Source organism: Panthera onca, chromosome A1 (genome assembly GCF_046562875.1).
Source record: "Panthera onca isolate mPanOnc1 chromosome A1, mPanOnc1 haplotype 2, whole genome shotgun sequence".
In the NCBI taxonomy this organism is placed as follows: Eukaryota; Metazoa; Chordata; class Mammalia; order Carnivora; family Felidae; genus Panthera; species Panthera onca.
The window spans coordinates 22,844,530-22,867,011 of NC_138339.1; the positions used below are offsets into that span (position 1 = coordinate 22,844,530).

Here is a 22,482-nt window from a genome sequence, read left to right on the forward strand (position 1 = left end):
CGGAGAATGCATCTCTCGGTTTACCATTTACATATTTATTTTGTTGACTTTCTATTCTCACTAAAATTTAACCCTGAAGAAATATGGATTTTTGCCTCTTTTGCCTATCTCTGGCACACAGGTTATAGATATTTTGATTAGTTTTCTTTCTACCATCCTCACTCAAGTGTTTATAGACATAATTAAATTAATAACTTTGTAATGGTATCACAAAAGTTATCTTTTCCAAAGTTGTTAAGAGGAGGCACGTCTTGATTAACCATTGGCATATAATTCTAATTCATTACTTATTCAGTTAAAGGCAGATGAAACAGATAAATGTACACATCAATGCATAAGTAAGTGTTTAAACACATGAGAAGTAATTGGAGATTTTTAGTGTTGAATGAAGTATTATGAAAATGTTCAGCCCATTCAGAATTCAGACTCAGAGGTAAGTCTGAATTTCTAAACCTCTATCTTTATTCTTTTATCATTACTTTTAGTGCATTTTGTCTATTCTTAAAATATATAACAATATTTGAAATTTCATTCTTTGAGTTCTAAAAAAATAAAAGGAAGGGCACACACCTACATGGGCTTGGGAAAAAAAATGCTTTACCCAATATGTGTTGGGGCAAGAAATGAATTGCGGTGGTAAAATCCACTGTTCCTTTCAGACTGACTTGTGAACAGAACCACGAGGCACTGAAAAAAATCCCTCCATAAAGGAACACAGTTGACAAATGAAAGATTCTCCTTGCATGACCTTAAAATAATCTAACATTACTCCATTATTACACTGAGCGATCACTGCAGTTTTATTTTTGGTCCCGACTGAATTAGGGCTCACCTTTCGATGGTTGCCATTTTCTGCTTTTTGTGCGTAATAACTGACTTGACATTTGTGATGTTCCAATGTGTCTTTCTTAATGTTAAGGAATCATCTGTGCATTAATGAACTGGCTTGATGGATCTGCCAAACCTTTCAAAGAAGCAATTAAGTCTCGGTAAGAACTTGCATGAATGGCACGATTTATTGTAATCTAAGAAGAAGAAGTATAAACAAAAAGTAATTAATTTTTAAAGGTGGCAGTCAAGTGGTACAACACGAGAACTGCGTCTTCCGAACTTCATCTACAGAGAGCATAAAAACAACATGCTATTTTTTAAATGTCTTCTCAAATTTCAAATATGACTTTTGGGAAACTGTTCAACTTTATTACTGTTCAAAATGTTTAAATGAAAATGACGCGATATCATTTTTATCTATCAAACGAGAGAGGCTAAATTGGACACAAAGCACATGAATATTCAGGGTTATGACAGAAATGGTGAAGTAAATTTCGCTCACCATTGTTAATGGCAGGCTGAGCTGCAATCATGTGGCTTATTGATACATTTTCAGTATGTATGAGAAGCTTCGGAATACCACATACTATACTGCATAAACTACTCATAGTAAATAACCACAAATATAACCGTACAAAGCATTGATGCCTGAAGATCCGTAAATGACATTTATTACGTATTTTTCACATCTACCATGAAAGCAAACATCCGAAATGTTTAACAATGAAGGAATGGTAAGTTAAACTATGTTAGTGCACCTGTGAAATTGTACACAGCATTTTCAGTGATTTTTTTTATACAAAATGAATTTTCCATCTTGCATATATTGAACACTTTTGTGCTAGGCACTATGCTAATTGATTTACATTTCACTTTTACAAAGCCTATTTCAGTTGTAGGATCTAATATTTTTCTCAACTTACTGACAAAGATCATTTTGATTAAAGTAACTTGTTCGGGGTCACATTGTTCAAATGGAATGCAGCAAAGCCCAGAAATATGTCTGGTTAGAAAAATCCACGTTCTTAACCCATGAACCATACTGACTATTCAGTGATGTAATCTTATTGAGTAAAAAAAAAAAAAAAAAAAAAAAAAAAAAAAAAAAAAAAAATCTTCAGGGACACTTTGCGTACAGGTTAAGTGGTTAAACTGAATTGTTATACTCCAATAACTTCTTTTTTTTTTTCTTTTTGCTATTATTACTACATGTTATATCAGGAATACATTAAATGGTTGACTAGGTAAAGGAATTATTCACACAATATATTTTTCCCCTACAGGTCATAGCAAGCTTTTGCTTTTTCAGTTGGCTTCCTTGATTTAATCTTTGAGAATTCATATTATATTCATTTGGACAGTTTGGAGGCTTCTCAAACAGGAATCTGTATCTTTGGGGAGGTTTCCTCCATGCACTACAGGTATATTTGCCATAGTATATGTTTAGGGAGATCTGGAACATAAGGAAAGGACTCAGGGATTCAACAGCCTTTGTGGAAAACAATAATATAAACCCATAAATTTTTATATAATCTGATTGGAAAATAAACAGAAAAATGCTATGATCCAGAAAACAGTTTTTAAAAATATATAAAAGTAGTGTATGCTTTTATGTAAATTTCATTATTTTTTTTCATGATTCATTATCTTCCTTCTTGCTTATGGCACATTTTGGCTGATGTTTGTAAGTCACTCTCAGTGTCAGTTTGTCAGAAATGTCTTTCTTATTCCTTCAGACATGCCATTTTATCCCTTATCTAATACCCTGGTAAGTGGCATTTAATGCAATTGGGTTGATTTCTTTGGTTAAATACTTATTTAACTAATGTGACTGTGAATTCTATACAGGCAGGGCAGGATAGACACTGTCATGATCTCTTCTGTACCACCAGGGTATAGCACAGTGATTAGCCCATAACCAGTTTTTAATAAGTATTTATTGAATAAATAAATGAATAAACAAATGTATATTTCAGATATGTTTATAATAAATGTGAAGAATGTATTATTTTTTGATTAAGTACAATACACATATTATAGAAAATGGGGAGATCATATCATGAGCTCATGAAATTGCACTGATTTTAAGAAGCCTAAACTGAACCCCACGTGGGGGGTGAGATGGTATTTTTGTTTGTTCCATATGAGAGGTAGAAAAAGTTATATTTTCAGGATGGATTTTCAAAAATATACTATTCTTTATAAAAAAAGATTTTGTCGACTTCATTATATACTCTTGAATTTTATTTCATCTTTATAATTCAGGGTGAGAATAGTGTGAGACAAAAGTAAGAATATATGACTTTAAAAATATCAAGTTTATATGTTGACCAATGGGAGCTTTTATTTATTTTAATTTTTTATTTTCAACTTTATTTATTTATTTTGAGAGAGCAGAGTGAGCACAAGCAGGGGAGGGGCAGAGAGAGAGGGAGAGAGAGAAAGAGCCCCATGCAGGGCTTGAACTCATGAATTATAGATCATGACCTGAGCTGAAACCAAGAGTTGGACACTTAACCGACTGAACCACTGAGGTGTCCCAACCAATGGGAACGTCTAATGACATCCAGAAATATAGAGGCAGGTATTGATTGTTCTATGGTTTCTGATAATATAATTAATAAGATAAAAGCTATTACCACCATTTCTTAGGCTTTCTTTCAGGAATGTTGGTAATTTGTCTACAGTCACAAGTAAACGCATATATTGTGGCTCAATGCACATCTTTTTGCTTAATTTTCATGCTCTTTTAAATCATTATAATTTCAATAATGTTGGGGTAAGTTAGGATGAATGCTATTTTATTCTCCATTTTTTTTCCTACTAGTTTTTGATGGGTGTGAAGAAAGAAAATTGATATTATGGTCTGCCCAATGTTTTAAAAATCTTTTTGATTATGGACCTAATGCTCAATTTAAGAACAAGATTTAGCAGGGCAAAGTAAAACACCCCCAATGTCTCTTTTCAGTAATTACTCAGGTTCATAACACCTGGGATGAGGATGTGACAGTGAGAAAGAAATAGTGATGTTTGATGACTTTTTTGTTTAAGAAATAAAGAAACAATAAAAAATTATATGAAACTAATTGAATGCTATGGTTGAGGCTAGACATTGTCTTCTCATGCTTGCGTGTACCATATTTAAAATGCGTACAAAAATTGGTTAGGGTGATTTTGACTTACAGTGCTGTTTCCCGCTCAGTACAGGTAAAAGTGTGTATTTTGTGTCTTCATTTTTACTTATAACACCAACGTCTTTTGTGAATATATAATGATGAAAAATCTAATGTGCTAAAGTAAGTTTACGTATGAATTAACACATTACTATCAGCTGCTTTGAGGAATGCAAAAATCCCTTTAATCTTTTTCAAAGACTAAACGTGCTTTGAGGTACTTTACAATTTTACTGAGCATAGTTATGTAATCTATTTTATCTATTAGTCTTTATCATAAAATTGGGCTCTCTAATATATTATCAATAGAAAAGGTATGGTGTGCAAATAGAATACTTCTTTCTTCATTTTCAAAAGTCACTTAAGTGTGAATACATGCTGTGCTGACTATTCTAAAAACAGTGGACTGATTTCCTGACTTGTTTCATAGCATGGTCATAAAATTATAGTTAATTTAATATTCTTTTTTATGTATATATGAAAAATAATTTCAAGGAAACTTCATTACTTTTGAAATTACAAAAATAGCAGTATTACATAAGTACAAAAGAGGAAGTCTTGTCATATTTATTTTAAAAAGTAGATGTTACTCAATCTGTAGATTCAATGCAATCCCAACCAATATCCTGGCAACTTACTCCCTGACAAAGTGATTTTAAACTTTATATGGAGAGGCAGAAGACCCAAAATAGCCAACTGTGACATAAAAATACATGAACAAAGGTAGAGCACTGACATTATCAGACTTTTAAGACTTACCTTAAAGCTAGAGTAATCAAGACAGTAATGTATTAGTGACAACATAGACAAACGGATAACTGGGATGGAACCCAGAGCCCAGAAGTAGACTGCATAAATATAGGCAACTAATCTTTGACAAAGAGCAAAGGAAATACAATGGAGGAAAGATACTCTTTTCAAAATATGGCACTGGAACAATGGGACATCCACATGCAAAAAGAAAAAATAAAATCAATCAAGGCACAGATGTTATATCCTTCACAGAAATTAACCCAAAATGGGTCATTGATCTAAATTTTAAGAATCAAAACTATAGGGGTGTCTGAGTGGCTCAGTTGATTAAGGGTCCGACTTTGGCTCAGGTCTTGACCTCACAGTTCGTGAGTTCCAGTCCACATTGGGCTCTTTGTTGACAGCTCAGAGCCTGGAACTTGCTTCGGATTCTGTGTATCCCTCTTTCCCTGCTGCTCCCCCACTCATTCTCTGTCTCTCTCTCTCAAAAATAACAAACATTAAAAAAAAGACTCAAAACTATAAACATCCTAGGAGATAGTACAGGAGAAATTCTAGATGACCTTGAGTACTGCAATGGATTTTTTAGATAAAACATCAAAAGCATGTTCCATGAAAGAAACAATTGATAAGCCACAATTCATTAAAATTAAAAACTTCTGTTCTGTGAAAGACCCTGTCCAGAGAATAAGACAACAAGCTGGTGACTTGGAGAAAATATTTGCAAAAAAACATGTCTGATAAAGGACTGTTATCCAAAATAGACAAAAAATTTCTTAAAACTCAACAATAAGGAAGGAATCTATCTGATTTAAAAATAGGCCAAAGAGCTGAACAGATAGGTCACCAAAGAAGATATATAGATGGCAAATGCACATATGAAAGAATGTTCCACATCATACGTCATTAGGGAAATGGAAATTAAAACAACCGTGAGATACTGCTATGTGCGTATTAAAAAGGCCACATTTATAACGTGACATTACTCAAGGTTGGCAGGAATGTGCAACAATAGGAGCTCTCATTCATTGCTGGTGGGAATGCAACGTGGTTCACCCACTTTGTAAGACAGTTGTTTCTTACAAAACTAAACATCCTCTTCCATATGATCCAATAATGGTGCTCCCGTGTATTTACCCAAACGAACGGAAGTTAGGTCTATGCAAAATAACCTGCACACAGATGTTTATAGCTGTATTCATAATTATTTATATGAATATGTAGTGCTTTTTTCACAGTTGACCAAGATTGACAGCAACGGAGATGCCCTTCAAATAGTGGAATAGATTAAAAACAAAACAAAACCCTGATACACCTATTCAATGGGATATTATTCAGTACTAAAAAGAAATGTGTTATCAAGCAAATGTGTATTTATACGAAGCAAAAGAATGCTATCTGAGAAGGCTGCATTCTGTATGATTTCAACAGCATGATATTCTGGAGATGGAAAAATTATGGAAAACTTAAAATAATCAGTATCTGTCAAGGGATCTGGGGAGGAAGGGATGAATTCACAGAGCACAGAGGATTCGGGGGGCAGTGAAACTGTTCTGTATGACTTTGCAATTGGGTACACCCGTTAAACATTTTTTCAAACCCATAAAACATAAAATACCATGTGTGAATCTTAATACAAACTTTGGATTTAGGGTGATACTGATGTGTCAAAGTAGATTAATCAATTTTAACAAACGTATCACTGTAGTGAAGGATGTAGATATGGGGAAAGACTGAGTGTAGGGTGGAGAAAGGGAGTGCATAAGAACTTTGTACTTTCTGCCCAATTTGGTTATCTACTTAAAACTGCTCTGGGGGACAGCTCAGTGGCTCAATCTGTTAAGTTAGACTTCGACTCAGGTCATGATCTCACAGTTCGTGAGTTCGAGCTCCATGTTGGGCTCTGTGCTGACAACTCAGAGCCTGGCCTCCTGCTTCGGATTCTGTGTCTCCCTCTCGCTCTGCCCCTCTCCTGCTCATGCTCTGTCTCTTTATCTCTCTCAAAAATAAATAAACATTAAAAAAAATATAAAATCAACTGCTCTAAAAAATCAAGTCTATTTCTTCTAAGTCAGTATGGTTTATTTGTAATTGCATCCTAATTGAGCTTATTTGGTCAAGCTAAAATGCTTAGATAATTTAAGTAAGTGTAAAAGTTTATTTTGCAATTTATTTCTAATTTAATCTGACAACATGAAAAACAAATGTTGACATTGTAGAAAACACAGTACATATTCAGTCTGAATTAAATCCAAAATAAGGGAAACATGATTTCTTTTTAATGACTATATAATTGTATTAGAAATTTACCGGCTTTATTGAGATACAATTGACACGTATAACACTGTGTAAGTTTAAGGTGTAAAATGTGTTGACTTGATGCACTTATATATTACAAAATGATCACCAGCATAGCATTAGCTAATACCTCCACCATGTCACATAATGACAATTTTTTGTCACTTAAGATGTACTAAAGTGACACTTAAGATGTACTCTCTTAGCAACTTTCAAATATATGATACAGTATTATTAACTGTAATCACTATGCTGTACATTAGATCATCAGAACTTATTCATCTTATAATTAGATGTTTGTATCCTTTGGCTTAATTTTACTGGAATTTAGAAATAAAATTAGGCTATGATATTAAATTATAGTTTCTTTATTTGGGGCTTAAGTTTGTTTCATGAAGATGTTAAGAGAGGTTCTTTGCTTTCAGTCAACGAACACATCTGCTACATCCTTTCTTAATGTATAGTCTAAAAACTGTATCAAAATTATATGAGGTTCTTGTTAAAAAGGCAGATTCCAACCACAACTCTGAGTCCTTAGTAATTCTTTATTATCATTTGATATATATATATATAACATATATATGAAGTTTAGGATTCTTTTTAATTTTGTCTTATTTCCCTTCTATTAAAAATAATATTAAGTTTAAAAATATGAGTAGAGTAGTATCCACAGGCTTATTGCACTCTATAATATTTCCAAATGAATTAATCCTGATATATATGCATATGTCTGTAAATATTCAGACTTATCACATATAAATAAAACATGCATTATAATATATATTTATAAGCATATATGTGGGTATGTAAATCTGAATAATGTTTTCTCATAATTTGTGGTTTCTGCCATTTGATGACATTTAGATATAGTTTGTTATTTTACTATTTTTTTCTACCTTGTTAGATAAGTTTAAATATATCAAGCATCTATTACACATCTTTATTCATTCTAAATGCAGATTCCTGGGCCTGTTGCATTAGTACATCTGGAGGTGAAGCATCTAAATCTGTCTTTACAAAAATTTTCTAGGATTTTTTGTTTATATTATCATTTAGAATCATTGCAGTAGTCCATAGGATCTTACCACAAATGATATGGTAAGCTTAGAATTGGAGTTTGAAATAGGGGGGGTGATGTTTGCTCCCGAATTCTTTCCCCATCCCTTCAATAAATCTTGTTTCCAGAATCTGATTAGACAACTTTATTTTATACCTAATATCTTGGATCTCTAGATTAACACTATATAACATTATTATAACTAATTTAACATGATATAGACATTTTATTCTGTCTCGAAAAAATATATATATATATATTTAGGTCTTAATTATTTTCCATATTAGTATATAGTATTATGTATAACATTAAAGCTAATAAATGCAATGTTTAGGTTATATATTTTTCATTTTCATGGTTGTATATAATTTTTCTAGTTGTCGGAAAACAAACTATAAACCTAAGAATGAGCTGACAATACTTTTAAAGTCTATTCAAACTATTGCTAAATGTCCTAATTTATAGGAGAAGATTTTACTCCTACTAGTTGTCCTGACTGAAAACTTAGCATAATTTATGTTACTATCTACAAATTCCATTATATATGATGTGAGATGACTATATAAAATCATTAAATGAGTGAATAAATGAATAATAGACAAACTCATAATAAAGGAGACATGATATATAAAACTAATCTTGGAATGAATACCCAGAAATTAGTAAAAATTATTACTGACATTTTTATACATTATTATTATTGGCCCCTCACTCGAGCAATTACAACATAAAATATCTAAATATTATAAACATGTGAATCCATATCTGAAGGCCTAAAATTTGAATAAATAGATTCTAGAACATAATTACCTCAGTAAACTTACAGAATGGCCATTCTGTATAGACACATGGAGAACACAATTTTCCCAGCATTCCAACCAAAGTCCAACAGGCACCCTGGGAGTAGCACAGGTTACTTTCTGTTAGGGTCTTAGAATTTCTCCCACACAGGAAGGAATAACGTATTACTGACCTATTTTGATGGTGTTCTGTGATCTTTTACCATCTGTATACCAGAAGGCCTGGTCTTTCTGCATATATTAGCTTATCAGACTGCATGACACAATTTTTTTCTCTTGACACATCATCTTCTGTTTTATTAATTTAAGATTTTTAAATAATGTTCAATTGTATACTAGTTATCTCTATATAAAGTTCAATTTGAAATTCACATGTTGATAACCTATGAGTCATAGCTGGGACTTTAGCAATACAGTCTGTTATTAAACACATTTAATGTTTTATATCAATGTGAGGAACAATTTATGTGGTTTTAATATTACACAAATGTATGGCCAGGTAATATTGTGAAATAATATGTATTTATCTTTATGAGAGTGACTTTCCTGGATTTTCCATCAATTTGATATGATATTTTTGAATTTTTTTCTTAGTAGTATTATAGACAGAGTCAAAAAAAAAAAATGAAAAGAAAAGAAAAAAGAAGTAGTTAACACTTTCTGGCTATTAACTTCCAAATACTCAAGCCCTTAAGAAAACCTAGAAGAAGAAAGAACACTCTTGACTATAGGCATTATGATTTAAGAAGTAAAAAGGAGAGGAAATCTTTTTTTTTTTTTTTTTTTTTTACACCTAGTAAAAGAACCTCCAGGTAGAATAAGGAGACAGAAGTCACATGGATCCAGTGCCATGGGCCAGGCCTTACCATCCTGGAAGTCACTGAGGCTCAGCTGAGCCCTAGAGGTCACCAAATGGGTGATACGCTGAGATACATATGGAACCATTTACTTTTTTTTCCCAGCAATATTTAGTGAGTGTATGTACATGCCAAGCACTATTTTCAACTTAAAAGAAGAAATGGACTGGTAAGAGAACAACAAACGTGAAATATCCAACTTTATCCTCTCATGGATCCTACATTCTAATTGTATGGGGTAAAGGGTAGCGTGTGGGGAAAGAAGTGAAAGATTGTCAGGTGGCAAAGAGCTATGGGAAAGATTTGGAAAGAAAAGGATATAGAGGGTACCCAAAAGGTACTGGAAAACACACTATTTTACACAGAGGTGGGTAAACGAGTCCTCAATGAGAAAGTGATTTTTGGGCAAATTCCAGAAGGAGCTAAGAAAAGAGGCAAGTAAATTTCTGGGAAAGAGCTGTCCAGGTGAAAGGAAACAGTTTCTATCAACAGTTCTTATATGTCTGCCTATTAGTAACCAAAAGCTCAACAGACAATTCGGGTATGTATTCGAGGTTGAGAAAAATTGTCCTAGATTAAGGAGGTAAGAAAAAGGGACACAGAAACACCAAGCTGGTTATTGATACTGAGAAGAGAACTGTTTAATCCCATAGTCTCTACAAATCAAATCAGTATGCTCAAGATGTCCACTCCAAAATTTGGGGCCCAGAAATGAGAAGTAGGTAAGAAACCCAAGGCTCTGATTACAAAATTAGTGTGAGTGGAACCAATTTCCAACACCAAGCAAAACTCAACCCTCACCCAGCTGCTTTAAGTCAAGATAGTTACCTCTGGTGTGTGATGGCCGGGGAGGGGGGTAGGTAGGGGAGATATTTTTTTTTTTTTTTGCCAGGAGTTAGAAAGAAAATATAGGGAAAAAAACATATATGAGAGAGAAGGAAATAAAGCTGCACAAGACTATCAAGATCCTCAGAACTCCTAGGACCATTCAGACCAATAAAGAAAACAAACAAACAAACAAAACTTTTTAGACTGGTAGCCAGTATATCTCTGAGGAACCAAAGACCTATTTGTCTCATGGTGTCTCACAGTCAGTAACCATAATCTTAGCTGTGCTTACTGTAAAGCACTATGGGTCTATTATGAGAATTCTGTTAAGTATGACCTTAGTAGGCTGGAAAATAATGATACGGGTTTCAAGATTGATCATTTGAGAGCAATCCAAGGAACACGACTTGTGCAGAATTCTAGATCCGTTTTGAATTTAAAATAACCCTGAAAGGTCCAAATGGAGATATCCAGTCAGGAAGCAGAACTTTGGGGTTTAAAGCTCACAAGGAAAATTAGGACGGGGGTAAACATTTGGGGATCATCACCACATAGAACTTTGGAAATATGAAAATGAATGATATTGTTCATATATGGCATGCATACATAGAAAAGAGAAATGGGCAGAATGAAATCCCAGGACCGCACTAAATTTTAAGAGCTGGGCAAAGGAAGAGGGTTCATGAAAAAGAATAATAGGGAACATAGGTGCCTAGAGGGTTTACAAGAAATATCATATGGCCTTTAATGCAACCTGCAATGTAGTTTAGCCACACTCCAAATACCCATCAGGAAATATAAGTGCCAATTCCTTGGTGCTCTGCTCAAATTATAACCTTTTTGATATAACCTTTGGGGTATGCAGTTTATCCATTCTACATAATCTATCCCTGGATCACATCAGAACAGCTGAGGTTGCAAATAGAAAGTCCTTTCTTTCAGTGTGCTTAGAATGGTAGTACTGAAGCACTTTTGGCAGCAATGATTATGTGATACTATAAAATATAGCTTTGTTAAACTTTTCTATGTCTTTTTTCTGTAAGTTTGCTGTGTTCCATAAATTGCAGTTTGCCGCGTGAGGACCAACAGTAGGAAGGTCTCCTTGGCCACCGTACTGGGAATAGCACTCCTACACTTCGGGAAATTCTCCGTTCGTTTATGATACCATCACTCATTTAACTGACCAAAATTTGATCTTTGCATTGGCTGGAAGAAGCAGATAAATTACCTACCTTTAGCTCACAAGCATTTAAGCCATATTTTTTCCCATGTAGCCCTCACCTGGTTTCTTTTCACTCATTCTACTCTCCTTTCACTCGTTTTTCATGATCTCATCTTAGTAAAACTATATTGTGTTGTACTGTATGTATGAAAGGCGAATTATGCGAGATATTCTCCATTTACCCGCTCAAACCTATCATCCTCCAGTTTGAACTATGTCCCGGAAAGCTGAACTTTATATATAACGTCAACCTGGCTCATTTTCCCTGACTTTCGCTTAGCTTTGGCTGATGGAAAGTGCAGCCTGAAGGTCCGAAGACTGGAAGGTGGTGATTTGGAGACATTATTGTCTCATTTGTCTGCTGTGCTGTGGTTTGTCAGTGGCTGTATCCTTTTCCAAAAGCCATCGGCCCTCTCAAATTGTCACTCCTGGCTCCGGAAACCTCCAATTTCTCATCACAAAATCCTGTCATTTTTCACCTCACACTGGGTGTGGCATCGTCACCCTGCTGTTGCGTTTAACTCAGTGTTTAGTCGTCTTTGTTTGCCTAACCCTATCCAAACTTTGTAAAAAGGTTATTTCAATATCTGCTTTTTGTTAATGCTTTCAATATGTCACGTTTCCTGCTGAGATGTTGACTGAGGAAGCCGTCTTTGTACATTTTTTAATTAAAAGTTGTTCTCTATCTTTTTACCAAGTGCACCCAAACATATGCAAGCTTGCATGTATGCATATATCTGAACTGAATGACTTATTTCTAATTTTGTGAGCCAAGATCCTGAAATCCAGAATGAGACAAATAATGTCCTAAAATTATTAATTGGCTTACCTCGATTTTATTTCTCTCTATCCCTCTCAAACTCACACCAAAAAAATGAAAGTTAACTTGTTATAGACAGCTTCCGCGTTGGTCCCCGATCTTCCCTTCCTCGTGGTATTCACACCCTTGCATAGTCCCTTTCAACGTTATATCAAGATCAGTCTGTGCAACTGGAAACATATGGCAAAATAATATTATGAGTGTCTCCAGCAAAACAGTATAGTTGTTACCTCCAAGCTCTCATTCCACCCCAACAGAAACATTGGAAAACATGCAGAAGCTGTCAGAATCAACTCAGTCAGAAATCTGGAAAACAGCCAAAGGTTTACAGCAACCAAGGAAAGACTGAATCAAGCAAAAGGGCAACTTCAAAATTGTGGAAAGACTTTGCAGAGTTTTGACTTTCCCTTGCCCTGCCCATCCTGCATGTGGCAACACTCATAAAGTGGGAAGAGCACATTCCCAGAGAGTGGGGCTCTGGTCCCAGGTTCTGGAGGGATTACAGCAGAGGCAGTTTGCAAATTATTTTGTATATCTGTTATAACCTACTTGGGGGACATTTGTAAGAGTGACCAAAAATGTTAATACATCTGTTTCCTCCAATTCAGAATTCAGGCCAAAAAAGAAGTGGTCATTGCTCTTCGACACTGCAAGCCAACCTAACCAACTTCAGACTCATTTGGCAAAAGATTACAACCGAAACATGCGATAGACTGCTTATACCTGGGAGCAAAAGCTGGGAAGAATTTAAGACATTAAGACATCTGAAAGAATATGTTTATAAGGGGAATCTTAGAGGGCTCTCTTCGCACCCAGAGCAAGACAAATACTTGGAAAGACTTGAGAAGGTTGCAAGAAACACAGTTAATATAAAAAGTCATTTGTTTCTCTCTGTGCCCGCAATGAACAAGTGAAATTAGAAATTAAGCAACACAATGCCATGTGCACCCCATAATGAGGTGCTTAGGAATTAATCTAACAAAATATGCATAAGATGTATATGAGAAAAACTACAAAATTATGATGAAAAGAACCGAAGAAGAATTAATTTAGGCAAAGTGTTCTATGCCCATGAGTAGGAAAATTCAATATTGTCAAATTGATCTATTGATCTATGGATTTGATGCAATCCCCATCAAAATTCCAGCAAATTATTTTGTAGATGTTGAAAAATAAAAGTTTATATCAAGAGCAAGAAATCCAGAATAGCCAACACAATACTGAAGGAACAGAACAAAAGTTGGAGGACTAACACTATCCAACTTCAAGATGTGGTAAGTAACACTATCCAACTTCAAGCTGTAGTAAGCTACAGCAATCAAAACATTGTGGTATTGTGGTGGGGTCCCCTCCCTAAGAAAAGAAAAGAAAAAAAAAAAAAGAGAAAACCTCAAAGCAACCTAGCTATACTCCTAGGAGACAACATCCCTCACGACCTTGTAACATGAGACCACTTAATCAGACTGCATCTTTGTGTGTTACCATACGTGGGAGACAAAGAAGTAGAAAATACATAAAAAAACATTCCAGGTGGCATTTGGGGCTCAGTTCTCTGGGTACAAACCCAACTGAGTGGGGCCAGCAGGAATAAAGTTGCTTCCTGGAGAGAAAAACCTTGGTGTGAAGACTCTCTGTGCGAGAATACTGCCACAGTATTAGCAATAGACAGAACAGATCCATAGAACAGATCAAAACAGATCACAGGAAGTCCCCCCAAATAGACCTGCTTAAACAGAGCCAACCGATCCTTAACCAAAGACAATACAATGAAACGAAGATAGACTTTTCATCAGATGAATGAATGAATGAATGAATGAAGAATATGTGGTATAATATTCATGCAATGAAATATCGTTCAGCAATAAAAAATATGAAGTTCAGATGTAACATGGATGAAACTCAAAAATCTTGTATGCTAAGTAAAATAAATTAGACACAAAAGGACAAAATTATATGGAATGTATACTGCATGGAACATTTAGAATGGCAAGTTGAGACAGAAAGCAGATCACCATTTGCCAGGGAGTGAGGGAACAACAAACGGGGGAGAGGTTGCTTAAAGGTTACAGTATTTCCGCTAAGGATAATGAAAAAGTTTTTTAAATAGAAACTGATAATGGTTTCACAATACTGTGAATATAATTAATATCACCGAATGGTACTAAAAATAGTTAAAATTATATGCCATATACATCTTACCCACAATGAAAAATATTAAAAATGAGGGGCGCCTGGGTGGCTCAGTCGGTTGAGCGGCCGACTTCGGCTCAGGTCATGATCTCGCGGTCCGTGAGTTCGAGCCCCGCGTCGGGCTCTGTGCTGACAGCTCAGAGCCTGGAGCCTGTTTCAGATTCTGTGTCTCCTTCTCTCTCTGACCCTCCCCCATCCATGCTCTGTCTCTCTCTGTCCCAAAAATAAATAAACTTAAAAAAAAAAATGAAACAAAATTGGGGCACCTGGGTGGCTCAGTCGGTTAAGCGTCCGACTTCAGCTCAGGTCATGATCTCGCAGTTTGTGAGTTTGAGCCCCGCATTGGGCTCTGTGCTGACAGCTCAAAGCCTGGAGCCTGCTTTGGATTCTGTGTCTCTCCCTCTCTCTGCCCTTCCCCTGCTTATGCTCTCTCTCTCTCTCTCTCAGTAATAAATAAACGTTAAAAAATTTTTAAAAAATGAAACAAAATAAAAACTACTGAAGAAAGAAGGCTTGCTTCACCAGCTGAGACGATTTAATAAATTAATCCGTGGATGACAAATGTCACATTCAAACAGAGCGCATATTCTGTTACTGTATCTAGCCCAGGGGTGACCAATAAAATAATTTCATTATACAAACAGAGCAAAATGGAGGCCAAATGGCGTGTTGCCATGTGTTGCTCCCATATCTTTGCTTCGTCTGTGTTAAGTGTCTGCTCTCTATGCCCTAATATAACTTCACTGTGTGTGTGTGTGTGTGTGTGTGTGCGCGCACACACACACATAATATATTTTAAAACTGATGATAAGACACTTCTCAGATTAGGTTACAAACACTAAAATTTCCATCTTATTCCCCTCTCTCTCTCTCTCTCTCTCTCTCTCTCTCTCTCCACTTCTCTTTCCTCACTCACTTTTGGGGAGAGCAATTGCTATCTCCTTAGAACACTAAGGGTAGTCTTATGTAAGGAAAAACCAGATGGTAGGAAACTGAGGCACTGACCACTGGCCGGTAGCGAGCACCAGACAAAGGGTAAGTGTGCCTTTAGACGATCCAGTTCCAGCTGAAGCTTTGACTGCAATCTTACATTGACTCTGAGTTGAAAGTTACAGCTCAGCTATCCCTGGATTCCCAATCTTCAGGATCTCGGTGCAAAAATACACACTTGTGGTTTTAATCCACTAATTGTGGGGGCAGTTTGCTTTGTACCAGTAGATAACTAATACCTAATTTATCCCTTATCCATAATTTAAGACTTAACCTTTCCATGACAAAGAATATTTTGTTTTAGAAGAGTAAGGCCACTTTCTAAGACCAAAGTGAAATAATGTGAAAGGTTTAATTATAATTGTCTTTATTATTTTTCAGAAAAAAGAAATAACTTTTTAATATATTTTCCCATTTTTTCCCCTGAATAGGCCACCTTCAAAAATTATTCTTATACATGACTCAAAATCTAATAAAAAATATGAGCTTTCCTTCTTCACTCATATTTTACAGGTTTATGAAATTAATTGAAACATGAAACACTGCAGTAGGCTTCCAGCGATTGTGTGGTGCAAAAAGTTCCGTAAAAATTTAATCAAAATTGGTTCAAAGTGCAAAGTATCAACAAACACATACTCAGAGTCTCCATCTATCAACAGAAATTCTTACTGGAGTAAAAGGTATACATTCTAATTGCAGTGCGATTTATGATGATGGTTCACAACTTATGGGGAAAATAATTACTTTGTCTCAGAATAAAATTAATAGTTTAAATTTCAATGAGGTGAACTCTATTACTATAACACTTATGGGAAATAAAATTGCCTCATAAATAGAGCAACTGTAGGAAAATATATTTCCAGGTGATAGAATTTACTAAAAGCGGTATTTAATTAAGTAACGGAAGACATTATGAAGTCAGAGTGCAAGCACAATTATAAAACACAAAAGATATAATTAATCTGCCCTTGAGCATTAGCAATAAAGATAGTTAATATACATTGCATCTGTAAAATATATGTATATGTATATATCTATATATAGGTATATATACATCGTATTAAACCTTCTTCTTAACATCTTCTTCTTTAACACCTTCTTCTTAAACATCGTATTAAACCTTCTTCATTTGTGGAAACCATTAGCATATACAAATGTTTTTGAAACTTTTTGAGTAATTATTAATTGGCTTTCTGGTCCACAACACAAAATTTGCTGGAGGAGGGGGCAAAAATCCTGGCATTTAAATAGTGGTCCATGCCAATGTAATAAGTATAAAAGTAACAAAAGGAAAGTATTGCCTTCTTAGCTTAGATCACCGGAGCTAACCTATACTTTACTCTATGAACAACTTGGAATTGATTCATTTGGATGTGTCTAGTTAACCGAGGGTCACAAAGGCACCCTAAATGCAAGGTAGGTGAATGCTACACTTATAAAGAATCATCGAAGAACCATAAAGCACTACCTCTTGGCTGAAGCCTTCTTGACAGAGCTCAGGAGGGGCTGTGTATAAACTCACCTGTGAGAAAGCAAATGTACGGCCAGGGGATAAGAAATATGTCTGGAAAATAAAAGTAGATGGTAGATTTTAAGGGTGAGTGTTGGGGGGTTGGGTAATGGACAGCAGGAATTAAGGCGGGCAGTATGCATGATGGAGACAGTGAGCTGAGGAGAGTGTTACGTGGCTACGCTGAGTGGGTTATGGTGGGAGGTGAGTATACCTGAGATGCGTTCTTCTTCCAGAGGTAGGAAGTTAGGTGATTGGTGGCAGAGGGGAGGAGTGTTAGCATTTCCACAGTAGAGACAGACTTTTCACTCATTCTGCGGAGTAGATGAGACTTTTAACAATGTTGGACACAACTTTGTAAAGTCCACAAATGAAGATTATCCAGTTGTAATGAAAGGGGCAGAATTCTGTTTCTAGTTACAGATGGTGATCTCTTCTACATAAGGTCCAATTAAATAAACAGTAGCTATTATACTTTAATTAAAAAAAAACCCTTAAAAACAAATGAATAATAAATCAATGGTGGCTATGTCCAGACGGTGAAACACACATTAAACAATTAAAACAGAGAGTGATTGTCCGGGTCACAAATTTCCAGTAAACGCGTGAATGACTGAAAGTAGATAAAAGCATATTAATAAAACACTGCAGCTAAAATATGACACATGATTTTGAACAACTAGAGAGTGTCAGGAAAATAAATTAATGTGCGATTGAGTCTATAAATTCATATGCATTTCAGATGACTTTATGACAGCAGAAAATAGAGAAACAAACACCATTTGTAACATTATCTTACTCTCTGGTAAAAAATGTCCACAGAGTTACACATTAAAGCTTCTTGTTGATTTTCACAAATATTCAAAGCAGCAATGATGCTGTGTGTTTTTATTTTTTTTTAACTTTTTTAATGTTTATTTATTTTTGAGAAAGAGAGAGAGAAAGAGGACAAGTGGGGGGTGGCAGAGAGAGAGACACACACAGAATCAGAAGCAGGTTTGAGGCTCTGAGCTACCAGCAAAGAGCCTGACACTGGGCTTGAACCCACAGTCTGTAAGATCATGACCTGAGCTGAAGTTGGACACTTAACCGACTGAGCCACCCAGGCACCCCTGTGCTGTGGGTTTTTAAAAGGATACCCACTCATTTGCAAGAAATTGAGCAATGTAGACATACAAAAGGGAAAAACAAATCATAAAACAGAAGCAAGGAAAAAGGCCCAGAAATACTACCACACAGAATTAATTTTCTTTATTTTGGCAAAAGATTCCAGATCTATCTGTAAAAATAGAATGACACGAGTTTAAACCTGAGTACCTACTATTTAAGCTATGATTAACAAAATATGCTAAAATGTACTGAATTTGAAAGAAACTGAGATAAAACTAAAGCAACCCAAATAAATGTTCCTTTATGATAGTCATAATGCATAAAAATATGATAGTTATAATTTATAACATGATAGTTACAATGATTAATATGAGAAAAAGTAGGCACTGCCTTTCATTGATTTTTCTAATAATTACAATTCTGTTTATTATACACCACTTTTGGATTTCAGGGAAAAAACCTGAAGTCAGCATATTTACACTCTCCCCACTCCATCTATCCCCTACTTTTTCACTGCTCAAGTTTCAGTTATTTCAATTTTGCTCTTTAAATGTGCTTAGTCTTTGTTATATACAGGACTAGCTGTAATATTCACCAGTGATAAATTGTCATGAGGTTTTAATTACCAATTTTTTTTTGTTCCCCCATTAAGTTGACAAGGTTTAAATATTCAAGATCCAATGTTAATCTTTTTTTCAAAAATTCATGGTTGCTGTATTCCTTGAGTTTTGTTTTATTTAAAAAATGCTTGCTAATTTTAAATTGGAACACCAAATTTACCAGACATAAAATTTTAGTGACTTAACTTCTCATTATCTGTGAATATATATTAATAGTCTTCTGGAATTGAGTGTTACCCAGGAAAAACATGGGAATAAAGCTTCCCCAGATTAAATCTAACTTAAACCCTAATTCTAAATTAATCCCTCAAATCAGCTCCTTCACTTGCCATGATTTCTGCCATACCTCCGACCTCATCAACGAATTCTCACCCATGCTGACTCGATTCCTCTCAAACTTCTGTTGAGCCAGAAATCTGTAATCCTAAATTTGGTGGGAAAAGGCTAAACTGCTTTAAATGCTAATAGTAAACATAAACTCCCTAAATCCTTTCCAAAAAAGAAAAAATAACCAATCTCATAAAGTTAGTATTTCCTTGTCTTAAATTGTGCTACCCTGGAAAAAGACAAAGATTTGAGTGGAAGTCCATTCTAAGGAGATTGCAGGAAGAATGCTTAAGGGAGGGAGGTAGTAAGCTAGGGGAGAACAGCAAGTTGAAATCTAGTAGGTTAAAAGCAAGTAACTTCTGGAGCGCACTGGACATCCACCCACAGGACACCCTTGAAAGACCCTATGGAATGTTCCCCAGTGATTATCTATTGGGTGAGGAAGCTTGTTTATTTATCCATGAATTCCACTGTCATTGGTTGAGGGTTGCTTTCTGAGTCATCAATTCCCTATCACCTCTGGTGCAAACGCTCGGGCAGACAGGCAGGCATTTGCAGTAGGAAGCAGTTAACAGAAGTTGAGTGCTGAGGATATGTCCCAGCACGGCTATATCCTGCCATAACCAGAGTGAGCTCAATCTCAACCTCTACCCCCTGATTTCATCCTATATCTGACACATAACACTCCTATTCCAATAGGCAGTTATTTTCGGTCCAGCCTCACTTTATTTTTTTTTGTATTTTTTATTATGAAATTTATTGTCAAATTGGTTTCCGTACAACACCCAGTGCTCATCCCAACAGGTGCCCTCCTCAGTGCCCATCACCCACCCTTCCCTCCCTCCCACCCACCCATTAACCCTCAATTTAGTCTCAGTTTTTAAGAGTCTCTTATGGTTTAGTTCCCTCCCTCTCTATTTTTTTTTCCTTCCCGTCCCCCATGGTCTTCTGTTAAGTTTCTCAGGATCCACATAAGAGTGAAAACATATGGTATCTGTCTTTCTCTGTATGACTTATTTCACTTAGCATAACACTCTCCAGTTCCATCCACGTTGCTACAAAAGGCCATATTTCATTTTTTATCATTACCAAATAGTATTCCATTGTGTCTATAAACCACAATTTCTTTATCCATTCATCAGTTGATGGACATTTAGGCTCTTTCCATAATTTGGCTATTGTTGAGAGTGCTGCTATAAACATTGGGGTACAAGTGCACCTATGCATTAGCACTTCTGTATCCCTTGGGTAAATTCCTAGCAGTGCTATTTCTGGGTCAGAGGGTAGATCTATTTTTAATTTTTTGAGGAACCTCCACACTGTTTTCCAGAGTGGCTGCACCAGTTTGCATTCCCACCAACAGTGCAAGAGGGTTCCCATTTCTCTACATCCTCCCCAGCATCCATAGTCTCCTGATTTGTTCATTTTAGCCACTCTGACTGGCATGAGGTGATATCTAAGTGTGGTTTTGATTTGTATTTCCCTGATGAGAAGTGACGTTGAGCATCTTTTCATGTGTCTGTTGGCCATCTGGATGTCTTCTTTAGAGAAGCGTCTATTCATGTCTTCTGCCCATTTCTTCACTGGGTCATTTGTTTTTCGGGTGTGGAGTTCGGTGAGTCCTTTATAGATTTTGGATACTAGCCCTTTGTCTGATATGTCATTTGCAAATATCTTTTCCCATTCCATTGGTTACCTTTTAGTTTTGTTGGTTGTTTCCTTTGCTGTGCAGAAGCTTTTTATCTTCATGAGGTCCCAATAGTTCACTTTTGCTTTTAATTCCCTTGCCTTTGGGGATGTGTCAAGTAAGAAATTGCTGCGGCTGAGGTTAGAGAGGTTTTTTCCTGCTTTCTCCTCTAGGGTTTTGATGGTTTCCTGTCTCACATTCAGGTCCTTTATCCATTTTGAGTTTATTTTTGTGAATGGTGTAAGAAAGTGGTCCAGTTTCATTCTCCTGCATGTTGCTGTCCAGTTCTCCCAGCACCATTTGTTAAAGAGACTGTCTTTTTTCCATTGGCTATACTTTCCTGCTTTGTCCAAGATTAGTTGGCCATACTTTTGTGGGTCCAATTCTGGAGTTTCTATTCTATTCCATTGGTCTATGTGTCTGTTTTTGTGCCAATACCATGCTGTCTTGATGATTATAGCTTTGTAGTAGAGGCTAAAGTCAGCCTCATTTTAAATTAGCTGTCAAATGCCATTTTTAAAGGGGTTCTACGTCCATATTGAGAGAGAACTTAACAAGTGTCTTCCAACCACTATGCTGGTTAGAGATTAAAATTGAGGAAATATGGTATAAGAGGGGAAAAAAGGGTTAGTAGTGTAAGCGTCTGGAAATTACTTATGACCCATGGAAAAGGAAGTTATACAAATAATATGACATCTTCTTTCTCTTTTTCCATTCTTCCTTCCCCTGATGAACCAGGAGAATCAGTTTTGGATAGATAGTTAATGCAATTCTGAACTCTGCCTGTGCTGTCTCTCTACAAATGCATGTCACATTTTGGTATATATCACTATCATCTAAAATTTTTTGTGAAAATGAAGATTATCAGACATCTTTCCTAGGGAATTTGATTCAGTTGTCCCTGGGAAAGGTCCAGGACCCTCTGGTTCTAATAAGTGCTTTAAATAATTTTCGTGGTCCTTGAACCACGTTTTAGGAACCCATATAGTATATTTCAGGGATATTTACATTTTGGTTGAGAATAGCCAAAAAATAAACAGTTTTTCTCTGTACTGTTACCCGTGGAAATTTATGAATAGAAGACCCAGAGACCCAGAGAGAGTCAGACTCTAAAAATTCAAGTAGTGCTAATATTTTAACTTCTCTCTTTACTCTGATTTTGCCCCCCACCTCATTCCTATCTAGGAATATTAGCAGATCTATTATGTGCAGGTACCACCCACAGAGGAGTTAGAGGCTCTACTTTCAAAAAGACATTTAAAATTAGCAGGATGGGGGGAGGGATGAGGATTCTTGGAGAACAATACATGTCATTTATGGATTCCCAGATCTCAGTGAGAAAAATGGAATCTCAGAAGCCAAATAGCAGTGGTCCATCAGAGACGAGTCTCCAGAAATGTTTGAGATAG

General features: G+C 35.7%; 1 long non-coding RNA gene across 1 annotated transcript in view; it reads right to left on the bottom strand.

Annotated features, from left to right (window-relative positions):
- Positions 1-804: 804 nt before the first annotated feature.
- The window catches only part of LOC144614707 (uncharacterized), a 34,526-nt gene continuing 12,848 nt past the window's right edge, over positions 805-22,482 (bottom strand). The window contains exon 3 of the long non-coding RNA XR_013552722.2: positions 805-964. This is a non-coding gene — a long non-coding RNA (uncharacterized LOC144614707). The remainder of the gene's footprint in view (positions 965-22,482) is intronic.